This window comes from Nuphar pumila, chromosome 12 (genome assembly GCF_984573655.1).
Source record: "Nuphar pumila chromosome 12, dmNupPumi1.hap1.1, whole genome shotgun sequence".
In the NCBI taxonomy this organism is placed as follows: Eukaryota; Viridiplantae; Streptophyta; class Magnoliopsida; order Nymphaeales; family Nymphaeaceae; genus Nuphar; species Nuphar pumila.
In genome coordinates this window covers 13187439-13211925 of record NC_143260.1, presented here as the reverse complement: position 1 = coordinate 13211925, position 24487 = coordinate 13187439, and the positions used below count along the sequence as shown (strand labels likewise).

At 37.0% G+C, this 24487-nt stretch overlaps 2 non-coding genes across 2 annotated transcripts; both read left to right on the top strand.

Moving 5' to 3' along the window:
* Window positions 1-13186: 13186 nt before the first annotated feature.
* TRNAG-GCC (transfer RNA glycine (anticodon GCC)) lies at window positions 13187-13257 on the top strand. Its single transcript has one exon. It is a non-coding gene; the product is annotated as a tRNA-Gly (tRNA).
* A 2496-nt stretch (window positions 13258-15753) lies between these two features.
* On the top strand, window positions 15754-15824 carry TRNAG-GCC (transfer RNA glycine (anticodon GCC)). Its single transcript has one exon. It is a non-coding gene; the product is annotated as a tRNA-Gly (tRNA).
* Window positions 15825-24487: the final 8663 nt, after the last annotated feature.

Below are 24487 nucleotides of genomic sequence, written 5' to 3'. Positions count from 1 at the left end.
TGAAGAGTTGGCATGTTGTCACAGAAAATAGTAGGAGCCTGTGGGATGAAAAGTCCAAGGTCGCGTAGGATGAACGCGATCCAAGTTAGTTCGGCTATATAGATGTGAGGGCACGATATTCAGCTGCGAAGCTAGATCAGGCAACCGTATGTGGTTTCTTTGCACTCCATAAAATATACTTTCTTCCTAGATTAATGCAATAACCAATAGTTGATCATCGAGTAATAGGGTAGCCGACCCAATCTGCATCAAAAAATCCATATAAGACCAAAAGATTGCAGGCAAGAAATTGAATGACATAGTGAATATTTCCCTTAATGTAACGTAAGATCCATTTAATCAACTGAAAATGATACTTTGTAGGAGCATGCATAAACTGACAGACAAAGTTAACATTGTAGGAGATGTCTAGTCGTGTATTGAAGACTCCCAACAAGGCTTTGGTAAAACCGAATGTCTTCAAATGTTTCATCCTGTAGAGGTGAGTGAGGTCATCCAATCATAGGTATAGAGATAGGCCTGTAATCAAGCAATTGTGCTTTTTCTAAAATTTCATAGGCATATAGAGTTTGATTTAGAAATAAGCCTTCATGGAAGTGTCGAACTTGAATGCCAAGGAAATGGTGAATGATCCCCAAATCTTTCGTAGCAAACTCATGGTTGAGTTTATCAATAACTGTATCAAGAAATCGTGGGCTGCTACTATAATATCATCTACATATAGTATAAGGTAGATAGACCCTTGATTGTTGTTGCAGATGAAAAGAGATGAGTCAACAACACTATAGTAAAATCTCATAGCCAATAAGAATATACTAAATTGGTCAAACTAGGTTTTGGAAGATTGTCGAAGACCATAGAGAGCACATCTCAGTTTGCACACATAATCTCGATGATTAGGGTTTCAAAATTTGGGTGGCTGTTCTATGAATATAGAGTCATCTAAAAATCCATGCAGGAAATTATTTTTAATGTCAAGTTGTCAGATTTTTCATCCTTTAGCTAGAGCTATAGAGATGATAATTCTAATGGTGGTTGGTTTAATGACGGGTGAGAAGGTTTCAAGAAAATCGATGCCAGATAACTGAGTGAAGCCCTTAGCAACAAGGCGATCTTTTAAACGTTCAAGAGAGCCATTTGCTCACAATTTGGTCTTAAAGACCCACTTGCATCCAACGAAGTTCATGTTAGAATCTTTTGGAACAAACACCCAAGTGTGCATTTGTTGCAGAGCATGTGTTTTATCTTACATTGCTTGATGCCAACCAGGATGTTGTAATGCAATTTTGACACTATTAGGTTTAGTGGGAATGTCAATCCTGGCTAGAAAATATTTAGGGTCGGGCTTCACGATTCCAAGCTTCTCACAAGTCATCATGTTATGGGTATTAGAGGATGGGATATTGTTATCATTTGAAGCAGAATTGGATTCAATAATGTTCAGACCAATGTGAGTAATATCATCTTGCCCTGCGTAATTGGTATGTTGTTCAAAACCAGCGACAACATGATTTTGATATCCTTGAACTCCTTGAACATGTTCCCCTTGTTGCCTATCATCCTCGGTGGCATCTGTAAATGATGTGAGATCATATTCAATATAGGTTTGATTTTTATAATCAACATTGACGATAAGTGATTGAGTCTGTTGTTTGTTTTGATGATCAACATTCTCAAGACCTAAAACCCATTAAAAAAATATAGCTGCTTCACTGTAATTACCTAAGCCCTGAGTATCCTTTCGAAATGGCAGATTGAGTTCATCAAATATGATGTGTCTGCTTATGTACATGTGTCAGTTTCAAGATGTAGGCATTGATAACCCTTATATGTTTCACTATATTGCATGAAGATACAAGGTAATGACCTTGGTTCAAATTTATGTTTCGCATAATCTCGAAGATGCGGATAACTTCGAGATCGTAAAATTTGCATGTAAGAGTAGTCTGGCTTCTGGTTGAATTTTTTTCAAAGGAGAGATCATGCATAGAGCTTATGTAGGGATTCTATTTAAAAGCCAAGCGGTGGTGAAAAAGGCTTTAACCCAAAATTTAAGAGGGATCCCAACATAAAACATCATGGAGAGGCTTAGTTCAACAATGCTTTGATGCTTTCTTTTGACACGTCTATTTTGTTCACGTGTTTTAGGACATGACATTTTATGGTGAATGTCATGATCTCTTAAATATTTCTAAAAATGAGCACCAATAAATTCACCTCCATCGTCTTATTGAAAGATTTTGATATTTTTCTGAAAATGGTTATTAATCATCTTATGGGATTCACAAAACCAAGCAAAGAATTCATATTTTGATTTCAAAGGATAGACCCATGTGAATCGTGAATAATCATCAACCAAAACAACATAGTACTTAAAACCTTGAACAAAAATAATTGGGGTTAGACCCCATAAATCATAATGCACCTTTTTAAATGGTTCGCTATAAACAGACATAGATGTAGGGTAAGGGAGACGACAAGACTTAACAACGGCACAACTAGAGCATATGACATTACTTTTAATAACTGAACTTGAAATAAAAAAATTTCTTCACAAAAACTCAATTATTTCCATATTGAGATGTCCAAAATGTTGATGCCACGTATCAAGATCCACACATTAATGATTGGAAAAGAACACCTCCTTATTTCTTTGAACTATGACATATAGATCACCTCTTCTATGACCTCAGTTCAAGTTCTCATGTCCTTTATCATGAAATGATCAACACATAATTCAAAAGTTAGATCCTAGTCGGTGGTCAAAAAACTCACTGATATAAGGCTCTTTTTTATTTTCGAAATGACTATGACATTGTCAAGATCTATGTTTTCCTTTACCAGTATCTACAAACAAACATTGACCCAACATGGATTATTTTGAGTCCATTGTTGTTCCCAACCACAAATTTTTCATACCCATGATCAGAGATAATTTGATCGAGATTACCTGGATCAATTGTTACATGAGAACTTGCACCGTTGTTAGGAAACTATGAGTTGTCTTAATTGTCAAAGATAGACATAGTGACAAGAGCTTGTGGGATGTCTTCAGATTGATACATCTGATTGAACCTGTGGTAACACTTAATAGTAGTATGATTGGGTTTGAAACATATTTAACATGCAACTCCTTTGCCTTTCTGATTGTTATTTTGCCCAAAATGTTGTCGTCCTCCTTGATTGTTTTATTTTTTAACTCCTATGCATCTGTCAAGAATATTGCTGCCCAACTTGAGTAAACTCAGGTCGTCACCTCCTTTGTTATAGCTTCTTCCTTTGTTTTCGATAAAAAGGTCATATTCTGGTTTGCGTGGCTAGTATTGTCTTCTGGTTGTAAAGATTTTCTTGTTTCGTGACTTTGAAGGAGAGAAACAAGTTGGTTATAAGAAGGAATATGAGATTTTATCATGGCGGTAACAAATGATTCATAGTTGTAACCACCACTGCCTAATGGCCGAACGTCTCTCAAGTGGAGCGCAAAAAACTGCCTAATTTCGACGATCCTCCTAGCACACCTCTCCGCCAAACACCTATCACACTACACATGCCGTTCTATGGTGGAATAGTGGCTGGTCCCATCTCTGGCTACACCAAAACACTCGCCCCTCTATCGAATAAGAAAAGAGAGAGAGAGAGAGAGAGAGAGAGAGAGAGAGAGAGAGAGAGAGAGAGAGAGAGAGAGAGAGAGAGAGAGAGAGAGAGAGAGAGAGAGAGGAGTCATCAACCCTAACAGTGGATGCCCTTTTCGGGAAATCAAAAGTCATTGAATTAGACTTCTTACTCAGTTACTACTCACTAACATTCCCTTTTTAGATGTTTTCTGGACGAGAGACATAAATGTGGGCACAAATACATTAAAACCTTTTTTACAATAAAATTTGTTCTAAAACCTTTTTGTCTAACCACGTATCAAACTTTTTCTCTGTGTCATAACATAAATCATCAGTCAATAGGGTATTGTTTCTGAAAAAAACAATATTTAAGAGAGATTAACTTCAACATATTACACAAGGTTTAGATAGAGAGAGTAATTTCAATAAACTTTTTATATTACGTACATATCCTACCTCTTTCTTTGATAGATAAATAGGTATTGGTACATACATGACACTTTATTTACTCATCATCTTTATAATACAAGATAACAATTTTTTATAACCAAATTCAAGGATCAAAGTAAACAAGCAGGCAAAAGAGAGACACATAAAATTGAATTACAAAAAAGAAACAAAATATATATTCAAAATATCAAAATAACTTAAAAATAATGTCATTGTTCACTCGTTATCTTTATAATACAAGATAAACAAAAGTTAAACTATTAAATTCAAGGCTAATAATATACCAAATTAAGGAAAAAAGTGAGCAAATGAGACTTATGAAATTAAATTAAATAAAAGTTCAAAATAGGCTATTGAATATGAAAAAATAACTTTAGAAATATGTCATTGTTTTACCAAATAACTGATTAATGCCAAAATAGCTTATTCATGCCACTATTTCAAAAAATAATTAATTCAACTGTTACAAAGAGTGAAACTTGTGCTTACTAAAAAATCTTGTTGCCAATGATTTGTTTGATGCTCAAAAACTCGCTAATGATATATCGTAATATGATAAAGATAAGGCAAAAACAATGACACCTCACCAAAAAAACTTGTCGGGAGAATAGGTTGGGGACCACAAAACCCTCACTAAGAAATTCTAATGTTATGTAAAAATGATTCTCAAATGTGAAATAGAGTTTCATACATACAAAGTGACGCATTTAATGCACATACGAAGGTTCACAAACATTACGTGCGATGGTCAAGAGATTCTTAAAAAAGTCATGAAAATATTTTTGAATCACATGTTATATGTGGATGTTTGGAATGTTCACAACTGTGGTCAAAAGTTCCGTATGCACAAAAGACGTTTGCGAGTCATTTATGCAAACGATAGAAGGATATCCGCAAATGTATAATATGTATAAGTAAGGACATTCCCATGTTAAATATATTTGTTTTGCATTAACAAGAGTTCTACATATAATACTTGCAAATTTGAAACTTTTGTGAATGTCTGACTTTTGTGGATGTAAGTTCAAACTTTATGAGATTTGGGTTAAAGGAGGTTCACATTTTATGTGCATGAGGGTCAGGAAGTCCATAAATGCATGACACGAATCAATCAAGCTTGAATAAAAAAACATGTGAATGTTAGAATATTCACAACACATGTTTGCGAAAGTTAGAACACACTTGCAGACGTACGTCAAGACTTTATGCAAGTTTTAGTTAAAGGAGGTTTGCAAGGTATACATGTGAATGTTGTGACGTCCATAAATGTGTGACATAGACCTACTGAGCTTGAATCATAAAACATGTGAAGTTAAAAACATTCGGAACACTAACTTATGAGAGTCAGATATATATTTGTAGAAGTATGTCTTGACTTTAAGTGAGTTTTTAGTTAAAAGATGTTCGCATAACATTTGCTTGAATAATAAGACTACCACAAATGTATGAAGCGAACATGTCAAGCTAAAACTTTTAAATTCTATAAGGTTCGCATCAGGCTTGCGAACCTCAAGAGATGTGAATCTTTTATATTGGGATTCAAGTTAGCCATGTTCATAAATTTTTTTATATAAATTTTATCAGGTCCGCGAAATGTTCATATAGATCTTCTTTTTATTGAGATGTTGCAACCTTCATACAATGTATGTATCTATCATATGAACATCAACAGGTTTGCATGTGCCAAAGGTAAAAATGTCTTAAAAAAGTTGAGGATCAAACATTGTTGACATGTGGAGGATTTCTGCAAATTGTGATGTATTTTTTAAATTACACTATTTTATAAGGACAATACAATTATTTTACTGTAATATTATTCTTGCTCATGAGTTAGTAGACTCCCTTTTTTGTAACTCCAAACCAAATATGATGTTTAAATCATATATGACCAAAGCATATGACCCGATCGATTGGGCATTTTTAGAGAAGTCTATTATTATTTGGTTTTAGCAGCTGGTGGGTGAAGAGAACTGTGCTTTGTTTTAGCAGTGCTTCCTTTTCTATGACCATTAATTGGAAGGTAAGGAGGAATTTTTTTAGTACAGGACAACAACATTCTGGACCTGCTTTATCAGTTCTAGAGATTTAAAATTTTGGCGATGAACAAATCGTGCAATGTCTTTGCTGGAACTCTTACTAGTTTAGCTATAATTAATAGATTAATTATAATATATGGAAAGATAAACCCTCTGTCTGGTTTCCAGTTGAACTTAGGCTCTATTTGAAAACTACTAGCTGGGATAGGAAGTGCCATTTAAGAAAGTAGGAACTGCCAAATCCTGGATTTGGCAGCTACGACCAAGAGGTGGTAGCTATGGATTCCATTCTTTAGTATAAATACAAAGGAGAGAGGACCTCACTTCCCATCTCAAATGCATAAACACCCATCCCAGCTATCAGTCTCCAAACGACCACTGCAAGGTGGTTTGACCAAGTTTTTGCCACATGCATTAACTCCTATCCCAGCTCCTAGTTTCCAAACAAGCCTTAATGTTTCAAATGTAAGACATTGAGTGGTTTCTTGATTTAATGAACAGGCAGGGAGGGGTATGCCTAACTCCAGCTTTATCATCAAAAAGAAAAAACTATGCTCTAGATACAGATTAGATCAATGTCTGACCATGTGTGTGCTGGATCTTGAAATATACAACAAACTTTGAACTAGATCTTGAAATAAGTCGGACAAGGACAGACCAGCTTTGACCAACAATCAATAGAACGAGCTCACCCAATTAATAGGGATCAAACAAGAATTCAATACTGCCAAGTTTGAAATGCTCCTTTATGAATAAGCTTTACTACTATTATGATATACATCCCATGCTATAGGGTTTTCTAATTCTTAATTTGAACATTAAGCACGTTAAGACTCTGTTTGGGAGACGGTAATTAAATGGATTTGATGAAAATGAGTTGGAATAAAATGGAGAGAAATGGATCTTGAAAGAATTTGAGGAATTGGACTTGTTCGGCAGCACCCTCAATTCTTTTAAAAACTTGGGCTGACCAACTCTATTTTCTTCATCTTATTTAGAGACAACCGTCGTGTAAGAGAAATAAAGACTTACACATAAAAAAAGGTAAGTAGGGTTAGTCAATGGGTCGGGCAGCCGGCTGTCCAAGCCGACCCAGTCAACTATGGGCTGGATTTGGGTCAAAGTATGAGTCAGGATTTTAGACCCTAACTCATAGCTACCTGCTAAAAAATGGCCCATTATACAATGGGTCGGGCAACAGGCTACTAGATCAACCTGATGGACCTAAGCTACCTAATTAATTGCTTTAGTAATATGAAAACAAATGCTAATAGCTGCATCAATTGTATTGAAGCTAATATGAAATTGGAAATTTTATGAGTTTCATTAATTCATTGCTTTTGAAATTAATTTGTTAACTTAATTTTCAAAATAACTTACAAACAGGTAAGCTGGTTGGATGGGCCGGATAAATATTGGTCCAGGCCAGTGGGTCGAGTCGTGGGTTGCCTTTCAAATATAAGTCCATTAAGAACTGGGCCAAAATCCAGCCCATTAATAAATGGGCTGGTCTGCTTTCGGGTCAGTCGTGGTCAAAGCCCAATGGTCCGAGCTCCAAATAAGCTTGGACTGGGCCAGCCTGATGCCCACACCTAAAGGTAAGATGAGAGTTGACAAACATCAAGCTTTACTAGCCTTATTAGTGGCCACAAGTTTTTCATTTCAACTAGAGTCTTCAGAAATAAGGACTTGGCAAATATATCCTCTGAAAAATACTTGGAAGAAAATATAAGTAGGATAAAACTTTTATGAATAAAAAACTCAAATGTTCCTACATCTGGTTTTTTTTCCCTAAATAAATGATCTAAAATAGTCCAAAAGTTTAATTTTTCTTTTTTCATGTTTGCTAGAAACATTGAGAAACGCATGGGTCCCACAGTTTTGGAATATGGTTTTTCTTCTTCCAAAACTTTATTCTACAATCAAGCAAAGGAAACCAAAAACAAGGGAAAAATAAAGAATGACATAAATGGACTAACCTCCCCATTTTTATAAATCCATCAATTAGTCCTTCCCAAACAAGTGGTACTAGGGATGCAGACTCGGGCTCGAACTTGTCCATGAACATAAATGAGTCGAGCTTGAACACAAGTCTAGGCTCAGTGTGCATAAATAAGCCGAGCTTGATCAAGCTGTTGAATTTGGTTAGACTCGAAAAGCTCGTGTACACCTCTAAGTGGTAGTCTACATCAGTCATTCTCTCTGATCGACGACACTTTCAAACCGCTCCTAAAAATGTCTAAAGAAGCAACAAGGGGGGAAATTGGTGGAAAAGAAAATTGCTAATTATCGACTGAGCAACCCAACTATGCTTGGTTCAATTTGATATTGCAAAACCTTTTGGATTTTGGAGTTATGGATGGATTTTGCACATGGTTTTCAAATCTAAATGTGAAAATGTGTCAATTTGGTCACGTTAACCCTATGATACATTTCATCAAGTTGGAATCACTTTTGGGTATTACCAGAAAAATTGCAACAAAAACATGAGCATGGAAAGGGTGCAATCACATGGCACAAATTTTGTGCATTAAGCACCTGATAGCCCTCCATCAGGCCTTGGGCCTCACAACTGACAGGCATGTTCTCAAGATGGTGATTAATGCACAAATATTTGTGCAATCATATTTGACCCCATCTTTTCACCAAAAACATGACATTCAGCACAATAAAGTAGCGAAAATAAAGTCTTGTATTTGACTGTTTTGTGCCATAAAAGTTACTAAAATATTAATGTATTTGATGGTCTTCAAAACAAGTTGAATCAAATTGAGAGGCATCCATTTGGAAAAAAAGTTCCAACCTTTGGCTCCGGGGCATGTTTGAAGGTGGGAAAGATGTGATACAAAATTAAAAAATCCGTATGGATTTTCCGACCCTTTCAAACAAGAGACCTTTTTTTTTAGAGTTTTTCTAAAAAGTATAATTTTTGATAGAAAACATTCCTTCACGAGAAAATTTTGTAGACCCTTTCTCCATCTCGCCACCCATTACCATCCATCTTCACCACCACCCACCATCCATCTCACTACCATTACCCACATCCTGAAAAAACGCCCTCCCTATAGTTTTTCACCATCTATCTCACTACCACCGCTACCACCCACCATTACCCACCTCTCGACAAACTGCACAAGAGAAGCTCCACTAGTACCACCTCACAATGATTTTCACCACCATCCATCTCACCACCACCACCACCCACCCACGTGCCAAAAAATCGCCCTCCCCATCATCCATCATTACAATCTATCACCACCCACAATCAACCACCTCTCAAAAAATGATACCAAAAAAACTCCACCACCACCACCCACCTCCCAAAAAACCACACCGAAGAAGCTCCACCACCACTCCCTCCTCCTCTCTCTCATTTTTAATATTTTTTTATTTTATTTTTTTTATGCTACCCAAACAAGCAAAAAAAATTATTTTAAAAAAAATATATCATATCAAAACTTTTCATAAGCAAAAGTTTATTTTTCTATCACAGTTTTTCTTGCTTTCAAACGTGTCAAGCTAGTCGAGGATTCATAAAAAGATATCACATCATAGGGCACATCTCATGTGATTTGAAATCATACGAATCTAAATGACAAGGTAGACAATATGATTCAGATCAACTTTATAAGTCATGCCAAATATGCTTAGATTAATTTGGTTAAGTCTTGCCAAATCCATTTGGATTTTGGAGTTATGGATGCATTTTGCACATGGTTTTCAAATCCAAATGCGATAAATGTCCTAAACTGTGCCAACCCTATGATACATTGCACCAAATTGAAATTACTTTTAGTTATTACCAACAAACATGATATTCTAAATATATATGTAAATTTCTTCAAAAAAATCAACTCTTATTAGCTAAGAAAAGAGGTTTGTTCATTTGAGGAAATTGGGTTATATATATATATATATGTGAAAATTTGTAGCTGCTTAATTTCATCCGTACTTATTGAAAACGCACGTGCACTGAGCATTCATGATGGACGTTCGTTTTCTGCATAAAAATACCATTTAGCGGCGTTTTTGAAGCTCATTGGTAACTGATACTGGTTTTAAACTTGATGTATTTGATGATCAGAGTTATAGTCACAGTAGATGGCTATCGAAATTTCTCCGAAGATGCAGCTATATTTCATGTACCTATTGGGTTACTCAAAGCAAATCTAATTGGAGTTTGAGCCACCATTGCCTGAATGGAAAGACACTGCAATTGGTGTTGGTGATGATAATAAGATTTGCTCTGCTCTTTGACAATGTCTTGTGGCCAAATGTGGAATATGGGACTGATCCATATTGATACATGCTGGCCTGGGTCACCATCTTAAGGGGTGTAGCGACACAGGGGATGAGTGAAACCTATTTGACTGTAACCACCGTGCGGAGGAGGTGGGCAACACACCAAGTACTCTCCTTAAAGTCTCTTACTCTTAACTAAAAAACCCAGATCCTTAGTTATTTCTCTGAAAAAAAGTAAAAGAAAAGAAAATCAATAAAACTTTGCCATGACTCCTCCCTTCCCCTCTTTCTAGGGCTCTATTTGGGAATTGGATTTTAGAGGGAACAAGAATTCACTAAATCTCCTGCCTCTCCCGTTGCTCAAAGAGTAGAAATGGAATTGTGGGCTCCTTCCCATTTACAAACAACTTTTACCAAACAGGTGAGAGGTCTATTCAAACAAACAGTCAAAACCCCAATATATTGTTGGAGTGTGCAGCATGTTTTTTACCTGGATATAAATTCATAATTTTAGTGAATCTAACTTTGTGGTAAGTTGGGCGCGGGAGGTGAGTCCCCAGCTCGTAAGGTGGAGGTTGAAGGTGTTAGTACCTAAAATGAATTGTTTGGAAGGTGGTTTTGTAATTTTACCTTAGACTTTTTGTTATATTCAATTACACTAGTAGACTCCTTGTAAGATTTGTAGACTCCACTATTTAAAGAGATTTTGTATTGTGCATCCTAATCAATAAAAGAAGAAAGCTCAATGTTGTCCCCGAGGTAAGCAGTTTTTGCTGAACCACGTAAAATCTTTGTTCAAACTGCTCCTACCAGATGATGGGAGCCTCCTGTTGGTAGAGTAGAAATGGCCTTCCATCACGCCATTTTAACTACATTCCTACAAGGAGGATGTAGCTAACAAGATCAATTACTATGATCAAACTATTTTTGCAACCCCGATAGGATCAGGTTGGAGTGCGACTCTGATAGTATTCCGTCAAAGCGCCTTTGGATCCCATTGATTTCAAGATAAACAGCATCCAAAACCTGTAGGAATGAGATATCCATCACTTAGATATGTCCCACTCTTTTTTCTGATGTTCTTATTTCGTATGGACAGCATCGGAATGGCTTAAAATGAATCGCACACAATGAGCTTGTTCATCATTGTAATGGGTGTCACTCCTCTGACGGTGTTACCGTCTGACATGATCCTCTCTCTTTGCTAAGTACTTGGTTCGAGTACTGGATCTGTTCTCGAGGCATGTTCTTCTTCTTCTTCTTCCTCTTCTACTACGCCTTCATCCCAAAACAATTGGGGTCGGTGATATGAACCAAAACTCCAAGTGGTTCTTGAGGCATGTTGGGATCACCAAACACTTAAGTGCATCCCTTATGTGACACAGCCAATCACATGACTGCATTCAGACCCCACTCACAATGCAATTATATTATTGGCTTTGTCACATAAGGCATGCACTTAAGCGATCCTGCCTCAACAAAAAAAAAGAGCCATCTGCTACTACTAATAACCAATCTCAGTATCATCGACGACCCTTGTGGACATGGCTTGGGCCTTAGTTGAGTATGGTGGATAGTTCAATCGCAAGGTTTTACCTTTTCAGTTTTCATATCTTTTATCTCTTACCCTTGGGTAAACATTTGGTAAGATTTATGAAAATCTTCCAATAATATCGTGAGAAATTGCTTGAAAGTTTAGAACGGTACGTGAGATTTTCAAAACATTGCGAGATTTATGAAAAAACATAAATACCACAATTTAAATGCGATATTTATGTTATTAACGGCTATTTATCGTGAAAAAACCATGTGCATTTTATTTTAAATAATTTTTTATTAATATTTTCTTATAAAAAATATTTTTTTTATATTTCTAATTAATTTTTTTATTGCAAAGATTTTTCCAAAAAATGCAAGATTTTTGAAAAAATTTAAATTCTTGAGAGTTTTTGAAAAATGATATTTTGTCATTTTTAACTTTTGTCACTGTGGGTACCAATACCAACCAACAGGGGGCTCTGCTTGTCTGGCAGGAGCAGTCAGTGCACGCCACCTTATGTTGGGACGTTGCAAGTTCAAACCCCAAATGGTAATGGTTGTATAACTGGTAGGGGTCCTAACTAAGAATAAAAACATTTGGTATCAATAAAAGGCAAGGAACTATCGAGTATAAAGCACTTTATTTGTCATGTTATTTGAACTTTTTTAAGATCAGAGTAAACGGTTTGTTTAATAGGAAATGTGTTCTAAACCGCATATTGTGGCATGTAATTGTGTAAATAGGTTTTTCAAGTGATTCAAAAATCACTGGCTCCCCCAATGTACCAAAACTTAGTGACACAAAAAAAATTTGTTGTTTTTACGTACATCCAATGATCTGATATGTAACAAACAAACTATTATGAACACATCTATGTGGTCAGATTGAGTTTATAAAAGCACCATGATTTCTAGCCCAATAATTTCCTACTTTTTTTTTAAGTACCAAATGCCTACCTCTTATCTTTATGTGATTCTTTGAGGTTGTGCTAGTGCCATTTTGTATATTCCTTACTTGTAGGGTGATTTCTTTAGAGATGATCACCACCACCACCATCTCCCACTGCACCTTTGCTAGTGCCCTGCCCACTGGGGAGTAGCCACTGGTGGGTTTTGAACTTGTGATGTCCCTTCAACTTGGTGACATTCACAAGTTTCCCCTACCAGATGAGTGGAATCCTTATGGGCAAATAGGCTAGACTGCGCCACTAGGGAAATATGGTGCTTCTCACGATGGTTCCAACGCACAGCGGTCCCATGTGTAATACATTGATATAAAATTAATGAAACATCGTCAGTCGTCAAGCACCAGTGGTCTAGTGGTAGAATAGTACCCTGCCACGGTACAGACCCGGGTTCGATTCCCGGCTGGTGCACTTTTTTGTTTTTTCTGTTTTTTTTTCTTCTTTTGATGTAATGATACTGAGATCCACCTGCAGCCTGCTGTAGGAAGTTGAGCGTGGACTGGTGGAGCTCTTCGGACGAACGTGAAGGAAATTTTTTTTTCTCTACTCAAAAAAAACAAAAAAAAGAAATAACTTTTTCAAGCTCAGCCACTCTTCTCTTGTGGCTTCTCATGTCACTCATCCTTCATTTTTTGGTCCAATATATTGCTTGTTGAGGCCGGTTAACAAGGCAAAGGCATTGTCACAAAAATACAGGCTGTATTTTGAAAATATCGTGATATGATACAATTCCTGGAGAAACCATGTTGTTTCCAAAAATATTGTTTTTATTTTAAGATAAACGTTATTTTTGTCTTGATATTGACAATTTTTAACATTGTTATGTTTCGTTTTTTTATGTGCATGTCGATATTTTCCTTAAGGTTCCGATTATTTAAATTTTTATCCTGATATAATATTTGTAATGTTTGAACACTTTAAGCTCGGCTCGATCAGCTAGTTTAGCAGTGGAAATGTATCGGAGGGCGCGATCTGGACCGTATTCAACATATACATCCGGGATGCATGGCTCTTCGCGAAGTAGGTTATGATGTGGCTGCATGCATCCAAACACCAACAATGAATGTAATGAGTTGTGTGAACATGTAAAAATGTGTAAATGATGTTTTATTCTAAGTGTAATGTTCCTCTCATGGGTCAATTAATTAAGCAAAGGCTTCTACAGGAACTCTAGAACTGGTTTAGATCAACATCTTACCATGTGGACCCCAACTTATGCAAGGAAGTTACCATGTTTGTGTTGGATCTTGAACTAGATCTTCAAATATATAGCAAACTTGAACTAGAGGCATGTTTGCTTTGGGCACAGGGTGGGATTCAACCATCACAGCTCTGAATGCAGAAGCGGTGATTGTTGGTCACAAGGTCATTCTTATGGCCAACTTTTACAAGATTCAAGGCAAAAACAAATCACAACTAGCAATCACAATTACAACTTGTACTTTTCTCATGTTTCACTAACCTTGAGAAAGTTAGCGGTTGCAATTTACAATCACACAACCTTGAGAAAATCCAAGAGTCACAGGGCATTCAAACATGCCCTAAATCTTGAAATAAGTGGGTTAACAACAAAACAGTTTTGACCAACAACAAGGAGCTCACCCAATTAATGGGGATTGAATGAGAATTCAATCCAGCCAAGTTTGAATTGCTCCTTTATGAATAGGATCCTCTGTTTTTTTTAAGATCAGAGTAGAGGGTTTGATTTATAGGAAATGGGTTCTAAACTAAAAGATAAGATTCGGAACGAGGAAATACGTAAGAAGGTAGGCGTTGCACCCATTGAAAATAAGATGAGCGAGAATCATTTACGATGGTTTGGGCATATTCGACGAAGGCCTAATGATACTCCGATTAGAAGGATGGAGAAATGGGAAAATATATTAGCTAAAAGAGGTCGGGTAGGCCTAAGAAGACTTGGATGGAGATGATAAGAAAGGATATGAAGGCTTTGAACCTCACCGAGGACATGACATTGGATAGAAATGATTGGAGGAGAAGGATTCATGTGGAGGACCCAAAATGATTTTCTTTTTGGTTCATATCGCCGACCCCAATTGTTTGGGATGAAGGCGTTGTTGTTGTTGTTGTTGTTGTTGTTGTTGTTGTTGTTGTTGGGTTCTAAACTGAGCATTGTGACATGTAATTGTGTAAATAGATTTTTCATGTAAATAGGTTTTTGAAGTGATTCAAAAATCAATGGCTCTCTCAATGTACCAAAACTTCTTGACAAAAAAAAAATGATGTTTTTACCTACATTCAATGATCAGCTCTTTAACAAACAAACCATTATGAACACTTCTATGTGGTCAGATTGAGTTTATAAAAGCACCATGATTTCTGGCCCAATAATTTCCTACTTTTTTTAGTACCAAATGCCTACCTCTTATCTTTATGTGATTCTTGAGGTTGCGCTAGAATCATTTTGTATATTCCTTACTTGTAGGGCACCTTCTTTAGAGATGATGAATGTAAATAGGCTACTCATGTTTTTTTTTTTTGGATAATCCAAGGAAAAAACCCTCCATCACCCACCCCACCTTAATTTGCTGGCCTTCGGTTTGTAAAACCCTGCCCACCGGGGAGTACACCCAAACTTCGACCTTGTGGCAAGGGACGCCACCCGTGGGTTTCAAACTTGTGACATCCTGTCAACTTGGTGACATTCACAAGTCGCCCCTACCAGATGAGCGAAACCCTTGCGTCCAAATAGGCTACCCATATTGAAGATTACAGACACTAGGGAAATATGGTAGATATGGTCATAGTAAGGTGCTTCTGGTGCATGATGGTTCCAATTGATTACTCATCGATATAATTTCTAATAAAACCTTATAATAATCGGTTACAGTTGTCCCATGTGTAACGCATTGATATAAAATTTAATGAAACATCATCTATAGTCAAGCACCAGTGGTCTAGTGGTAGAATAGTACCCTGCCACGGTACAGACCCGGGTTCGATTCCCGGCTGGTGCAGCTTTTTGTCTTTTTTGCTGCTTTTGATGAAATGCTACTGAGATCCACCTGCTGTAGGAAATCTGCCATTCCCAAGTTGATTGATGACTCACAACAGGCATTCATCCCAGGTAGACGCATCCAAGAATGCTCAGTGCTGGCTAATTAGTTGATTCACGGTATCTCATGCATCATTTCATGCTCAAGGTGGATTTTTAGAAGGCTTTTGATTCCAATTTCATGATTTTTTAGTGTAAGAATTCATTTTTTAACAAAATATAAAAAATGATAACTACCAATTTAAAGAAAGCACATGAAAGTGAGTGAAAAGAGCGAGAAAACACATAAAAAACATGAAAAGTTGAGTAAGAGAACATATAAGAAGAATAGATGAAGCATGTGGAAAGCATGAGGAAATCAAGTTTTTCATCAAGTTTTGAAAGCGAGAATTATCATGCTTCCAAAGTGAGTTTTCAAGAAGCTTCCGGTAACTCTGATGCAAACCGCTCTCATCTTACTATGTTTCGTTAAACTGTTTGGTCTGCACATCAACAAGGCTAAGTGCTCAGTCACGGTTTCACGATGCATCTGTTATCCTTGGCTACTCTATTGAAGACCTACTCTCGTCAAACCTTGGCCTACCAATTCACTTGGTCAGGGTGTCTGCGAGTGTATGGCAACCAGTCATGGAAGGATTTCATGCTTCCCTACAAGCATGGAGAGGAAGGTATTTATCTATGGCTGGTCGATCGACGAAAATCAAGTCTAAACTCTCGTCGATCAGACTTTTTCTCATGCCTACTATCCATATGCCTGGGAGAGTGGTTAAGGAGATGAACAATCATTTTTTGTAGCAAGTTGTTATGCATCTCTCTTGGAGCCAGGAGCTCGGGGTCCTCCCCAAGATCAAAATCTATATGCATCCAATTTTTTTTCTGAATAACTAAGATTGTCTAAAAGGTTAAAAGAATCTCATGTTTGCCAAACATGTAAAAATGCATGGGTCTCACTATAGTTTTTTCTTCCAAAACTTTATCCTACGCATCAAACAAATAAAGGAAACCGAAAAAAAAAAAGACAGGCAACAACTGCCTACACATTTTTATCAATATGCTGATGCACTCTTTTTTTTTTAAAGGCAAGCTGGGGTTAGGCGGACCCTTACAATATATCTCTTAAGCCTCATGTGGTAGAGGGATTCGAACCTGGGCCTTCAACTAGGCACAAGACCCTGATTACCACATGGGATACCTCGATGGTATCTGTCAACGCACCCTTCCCAAACAAGTTAAATGTAGTAATCATTTACAATCACCACTTTCAAACTGACTCTAAATGTCTAAAGAAGCAATAAGGGAAAAAAAAAAAGATGGTGGAAAAACAAATTGAGCCCAAGCCGAGAGCAAATCGGGTGATAATAAAGTGATGTTGATCTGACATCTTCACCGTCCATTGCTTCATCCCTCATGGTCCTTGTGTACGTTATAGACCGTGAGGATGCCAAGCCCAAGCCTAAGTCAAAGCCTATATTAATTATATATTGATCAGCGCAAATATATTTGGTTCAATTTGGTAAGTCTTGTCAAATTCATTTAGATTTTGGAGCTATTTTGCACATGGTTTTCAAATCCTAAAGTGATAAAATGTCCTAAAATGTGTCAATCTGGATCGCGTCAACCCTACCATACATTGCACCAAATTTGAACTATTTTTTGGGAATTACCATAAAAATTATAACAAAAACATGATATTCAGCAAAAGAAATTCTTAAATTCAACTATTTTAGTGCTACAAAAGTTATTGAAATCGACTATTAGTGTATTCAATGGTCTTGAAAACAAATTGAATCAAATTATTTGGAAAAAAGTTTTAAGCTTTGGCTTTAGGTGTCAAACTAGTTGAGTTTTCATGATACTATCGCAACTTCATTATTTTGTTGGCATCCAGGCTTTGAAGACTAATGACGGTTTGCTTCTCTTTCAGCGCAAGTATATTCTTGATCTCCTCAACCGGACTTTTATGCTGGGTGCTAAGCCCATCAATACTCTCATGGTGTCCTCCAAGCCACTTCATTTGGAGAAGCTTTTCATGATGCTACTCTATATCGAGTATATATGTCACCTTAACCAAACTCCATCTCTCTTTTGTTGTTAATTGAATTTGCCAATATATGCACCAGACAACTACTGTGATGTTGATTGCCCTAATGATTGCAAGTCTACCCCGAGCTCTGTTGTTTAACTAATCTCATATCATGGAGTTATAAAAAGCAATATGTTGTTGCTCGTTGTAGCACTGAAGTTGAGTATCATGTTGTAGTCAATTTCATTGTTGAAGTTTTCTAGGTTCATAATCTATTCCAAGAACTTGGAATTTTCATGTCTTCTTCTCTTGTTTTGTGGTGTGATATATATATATATATATATATATATATATATATATATATATATATATATATATATATATATATATATATATATGTGAATACCATTTTACATAGTCGTAGCAAACACATTGAAAACTACGTTCACTTTGTTCATAATCGTGTTTCCTAGGGCCAGCTCCAAGTTTGGTATATTGCTTCCTGTCATCAGCTTGTTGACATCTTAACCAAGGGTCAGCCTGCTTCGAGATTCACAACTCTTGTAGCAAACTCTACGTCCAACCTCGGCTGTTCAATTTGAGGGAGAAGAAAGCATACTAGATCCACGATCCAACATAAAGATCTCTCTTTAAGATAAGCCTAAGAAGAGATCTAATAAAGAAAGTCTTCAAGAAAAAAGAAAAGATGAGGAAACTTACACGCCAAGTCAAAGGAAAAGACTTATTGGTTCTCTTTCTAAAACAAAATAGAGTTTCTATTTTATTAAACTTCTATCACTCTTGTGTAATTTGAAACTCTTGTAACATCTTTAAATAAGAGCAATGGAGGTCGTCCTCACCTAAGAGAAAGGTGAGGTTATTCGTGGAAGTAGAATCAAACTGATCCGTTAAATTGTGTTCTTCATGTATCTTGTGTGTGTTTTATTAGTATCATCAGTATGCCTTGTTCCAACTACATGGTGTCACTAATAAGATAGTTGGATTATTAGATCACATTATCATAGCCAAGGGGATCTTGGGTTCAAATCCCAATGGGGAGAAGAAAAGAAAGCACAATAAGTCAAGCTTCATCAATCTTGTTTCTTTGTTCTTTTCTTCTTAGAGCTACGACTTTGTCCACAACTCACCTTACAACCCTTCATATTACCTCTTACTATTTTCTTTCAATTCTCCAATGGTTTCACTCTTTCAAATATAGAATAATCGATCAAAGATATAGTTTGCAGCTAATTGACACAGATGGATCCAAGCTGGTTCAAGTAACTCCACACCTCACCATTCATATCCGATTGCTAACATCTAATATTCAAACAAATAATTGAATCTGGGTCTATTTTTTTTTCATCAATATATTATACACAACATTTTGAATTTTATTGACCCAAGAAGGGTTGGCGTAGTCGGGTGGAGCCTTAGCTGCTAGACTAGCAGTTAAGTTTTGATTCCCGTGGGTCTCCTCTCTACACAAGTCGATGCTCAACATAGGCCTTGGAGGGGAGAGTGAGTCCAGATTGGGTGCAATCACATGGCACAAAATTTGTGTTGGGTTTCCCTCCTTATGGAACCCATCTATCTTGGAAATGGATCATCTGATAACCATCATTTATGGTATCATCAGTAGTTCGATGCACATTCATTATCGCGACAGAATTTTCAAGCACGCCGCTTGATCTTCTCAAGAACGTTTTAGAGTATTCGCTGAATAGTGATTTGTAGAAGTCCTCACAGTTGAATGATGATTCAGTTGTTTAGAGTTTTGAGGATCAGCGATTTGTCGATGGCGAATTGTGGTTAGTGCTTTAAGTTGCATAGCGATTTGTTTCAGTATTCGCTGGATAGGGATTTATTTTAGTATTCACTGGATAGCGATTTATTTCAGTATTCGCTGAATAGCGATTTGTAGAACTCGTTAGATAGCGATTTGTGATAGGGCGGTTCAGGCGCATTGTAAGTTGTGCAAGATGTTTAGTCTTCCAAATTAAATGCAGGTCTCGTTCTCTATTTAAGGAATGGATGAAAGAGAGAAACAGAGAGCTGGAAAAGTAGGAAGAGAGTGTGAGATACACTTTTAGGGCACCGAAAGGGTGTGTTATGGACAAAGACGAGAAGTGTTGATACACTTCTTTCAAGACAACTTCTTGATGCTGGTTCTTCAGAGCATTTGTTCTTTGTTCTTCAGTGAGGTATATCCTCTTTGTTATTTTCGTTACACCTCTGTGTGTTTGTAAGGCTTATGCCTTTTGGCCACTTTGTAATATCTGTTTGAAGATAATGGAAGGTGTTGACCTATTGGTCATCGTGAACGTACCTCAGATTGAGAGGGAACCACGTAAATCTTTGTGTGCTGTTTTTGTTTCCGCTGTTGGTTTACCTTTCTTCTGCTGTCATTGTTGTATTGCCTCCATTGATTCACACTTGTGGAAAAGCCAATTTTTTTATTTTCTCAACATCTGGTATCAGAGCTTTGGTTCCTCTAGTCTCAGTTCGTTATAATTGTGTGTGAATTCATGAAGAACAACGTCAGTCGTATGATTAATTTGAATGACACAAACTGGATGACATGGAAAACAAAAATGGAAGACCTTTTGGTTTGTAAAGATTTGGATGGACCTATAGAGGGTGATAGCGACAAACCAGAAGAGATGAAAGATGACGAATGAAGAAAGCTAGACAGAAAAACTGTTAGTTTCATTCAGCAATGGATTGATGATAGTGTCTTTCATCATGTATCCACAAAAACTTCGGCGCATGATCTTTGAACCAAACTAGAAAGCCTTTATGACAGGAAGACGGCAGTGAATAAGGCCTTTTTATTTCGAAAGCTTGTGAACCTCAAATATAAAGAGGGCAGCTCTATTGCAGAGCATCTAAATGAGATAAAAAATATTGTGAATCAGTTGACCATAATGAAAATCACTTTTGATGATGAGTTGCAAGCCTTGTTGCTTCTTAGTTCCCTTCCTGAGAGTTGAAAAACCTTGGTGGTCACAGTTAATAACTTCGCACCTGATGGAACGATAACGATGAGCCAAGTTACCAACAGTCTGCTGAATGAAAAAACTAAGAGAAAATCATCAAATCCTTCTCTCCAAGGCACTTGTGATTGAAAATCGGGGAAGAAGAAGAAGTAAGAGCAAGACTCCGCACTATCGTGACAAATCCAGAGGTCACTCACACTCGAGTTCAAAGAAAGACGTCGAGTATTATTATTGCCACAAGAAAGGGCACATAAAGCGGGAGTGCAGAAAGCTCAAGTTCAAGGAGCAGAACAAAGAGAAAAACTTAGAAGAAAAGCAAAGTGTCACAACAGCAGTCACAGATGGAGAGCTCATGGTTATCTGTGATGGTACTAGCATCAATTTGATCGGTCAAGCGACTGATTGGGTAATTGATTTTGGAGCTTCATTTCATGTTACCTCGCGGGTTGATTTCTTCACATCCTATTCGCAAGGTAATTTCGGGAATGTCCGATTGGAAAATGAAGATGTGTCAAAGATTGTTGGCATAGGTGATATTTGCTTAGAAACAAGTGTTGACTGTAAATTATTGCTCAAAGATGTTAGGCATGTACCAGACATCTGACTGAATCTGATCTCTATCGAAAAGTTAGATGATGAAGGCTACAACAACACCTTCAGTGACGAAAGGTGAAAGCTAACCAAAGGCTCCTTGGTGGTAGCGAGATGAACAAAGACATGTTCCCTTTAAACTTTGCAAGCGAAGATCTGCAAGAGTGTTGTGAATGCTGTGGAGACTGACTCATCCATAGAATTATGGCATAAAAGGCTCGGGCATATGAGCGAGAAGAGGCTGCAAGTCTTGGTCAAGAAAGAGCTCCTAGCAGGGCTGAAGGTATATCCTTGAAACCATGTGTTCATTGCTTTCATGGTAAACAAAATAGGCTTTTTTTTTATAGAAGCATTGCATCTAGAAAATCTCATATTCTAGATCTTATACATTCTGATATGTGTGGACCTTTGAAGGTCAAGACACTTGGTGATGCATTGTATTTTGTGACTTTCATAGATGATCACTCTAGAAAAGTCTGGGCTTATACACTGAGAACTAAAGACCAAGTTCTAGATGTATTTAAGCATTTTTAGGCCATGGCTGAAAGAGAAACTGGTAGACAATTGAAATATGTTCGCTCGGATAATGGTGGCGAATACATTAGGCCATTTGATCAGTATTGCATCAATTATGGCATCAAACATTAAAGGATCGTAAGGATAATACCTCAACAGAATGGGGTTGCTGAGAGAATGAATCGCACCATTTTTGAGCGAGTCAGATGTTTGTTGTCACACTTTAAGTTGCTAAGATCATTTTGGGGGTGAGGCAATGAGGACAACTGTTGATCTTATCAACTTGTCTCCTTCTATTCCCTTAAATGGAGATGTTTTAGAAAAAGTTTGGATAGAGAAAGAAGCTTTTTATGGTCACTTAAGAGTGTTCGGTTGTAGAGCATTTGTTCATATTCCAAAGAAAAAGAGATCCAAGCTTGATCCAAAGGCCAAGCAATGTATATTTCTTGGCTATGACCATGAAGAATTTGGCTACAGACTGTATGACCTTGTTGATAAGAAGGTGGTCAGAAGTTGAGATGTTATCTTCTTAGAAGATCAGACCATTGAAGACATTGATAAGTTTGAGCCATCGAAGTTCAATAAAGGTGATCTTATTGATTTAGATCCCCTTGATGCACTGGTTGTTCATGATTTTGTGGAGGAGGTGTCACCTCCTTATAATGATGCAGAAAAAGGAAGTGTTGAGACAGAAATTGAGGGGGAGACAACACCCCCAAGAGCCACTTTCCCAGACTCTATTAAGAAAGTCTACTAGAGAGAAACAACCATCCAAAAAATATTTATCAAATGAGTATGTGTTGATTAAAGATCAATGCGAGCCGAAAACTTTTTAAGAAGTTTTGGAGAATGAAAACAAATATGTGTGGTTTAAGGCAATGAAAGAGGAAATGAATTCATTGCATGAGAATCACATCTTTGATCTGATAAAGCCACCTAAAGGGAAGAAGGTGTTAAAGAACAAGTGGGTCTTCAGGCAGAAGACTGATGAGAACGTCTCTCAACCTAAATTCAAGGTACAACTTATCGTGAAAGGTTTTGGTTAGAAAAAGGGAGTTGACTTTAATGAGATTTTCTCACCAGTTGTAAAAATGTCCATCCGAACTGTGCTCAGTATAGCAGCAAGCATGAACTTAGAAGTTGAGCAGCTTGATGTAATGACTGCATTTCTGCATGGTGACTTCGAAGAAGAAATTTATATGGAGCAACCTGAAGGCTTCATTGACAAGGGAAAAGAACACCTTGTCTGCAAGCTGAAGAAGAGCTTGTATAGATTGAAGCAAGTACCAAGGCAGTAGTATAAGAAGTTTGATTCTTTTGTGACTGAGCATGGATATTCAAGAACCTCCACATACCATTGTGTGTTTGTGAAGAAATTTTCAGATGAAAATTTTACCATTCTCTTGCTTTATGTGGATGATATGCTGATTGTAGGTTAAGACATCAACAGGATAAGCAAGCTGAAGTTGGAGCTGAGTGAGACATTTTTCATGAAGGATTTAGGTCTAGCAAAGCAGATTCTTGGGATGAGAATCGTTCATGACATATCACATGGGCTGATTTGGTTATCTCAAGAGAATTATATCAAAAAGGTTCTTGAGAGGTTCAACATGGATAAACCAAGGCTTGTTAATTGTCCTCTTGCAGGGCATTTTAAACTTAGCTCAAGTCAATGTCCTATAAATGATGATGAAGAAATCGAGATGCAAAAAATTCCCTATGCTTCGGCAGTAGGTTCTTTGATGTATGCTATGGTCTGTACTCGACCAGATATAACTCATGTTGTTGGAGTTGTTAGTTGATTTCTGTCAAATCCAGGGAAAGAACATTGGGCAACAGTGAAATGGATTCTAAGGTATCTTCAGGAGACTTCGAAGATGAATCTGTGTTTTGGAAATGGTGAACCTATTCTCGATGGGTTCACAAATTCTGATATGGCTGGTGATGTCGATAGTAGAAATTCTACTTCTGGGTATTTGACTACTTTTGCAGGGGGAGCAGTTGCATGGCAGTCGAAATTACAGAAATGTGTAGCTCTCTCCACCACAAAAGCTGAGTCCATCGCTATTAGAGAAGCAAGTAAGAAATTATTGTGGTTAAAGAAATTCTTGCAAGAGTTGGGCTTGAAGCAATAAAAGTATGTTCTTTACTGTGATAGTCAGAGTGCAATTTACTTGAGTAAGAATTCTTTATTTTATTCAAAATCAAAATATATTGATGTTCGATACCACTGAATTTGAGTTGTCTTGAATGACAAATTGCTGCAACTTGAGAAAGTTCACACTGATGATAATACATCAGATATGTTGACTAAGGCATTGCCCAAGGACAAGCTTGATAAGTGTCGGTCTCTAGCAGAGATGGTCAAAACCTCCTCATAAGTTGGGAAGGGGGAGAATTATTGGGTTTTCCTCCTTATGGGACCCATCTATCTTAGAAATGGATAATTGATCATTTATGGCATCATCAGTAGTTTGATGCACATTCATTATTGCG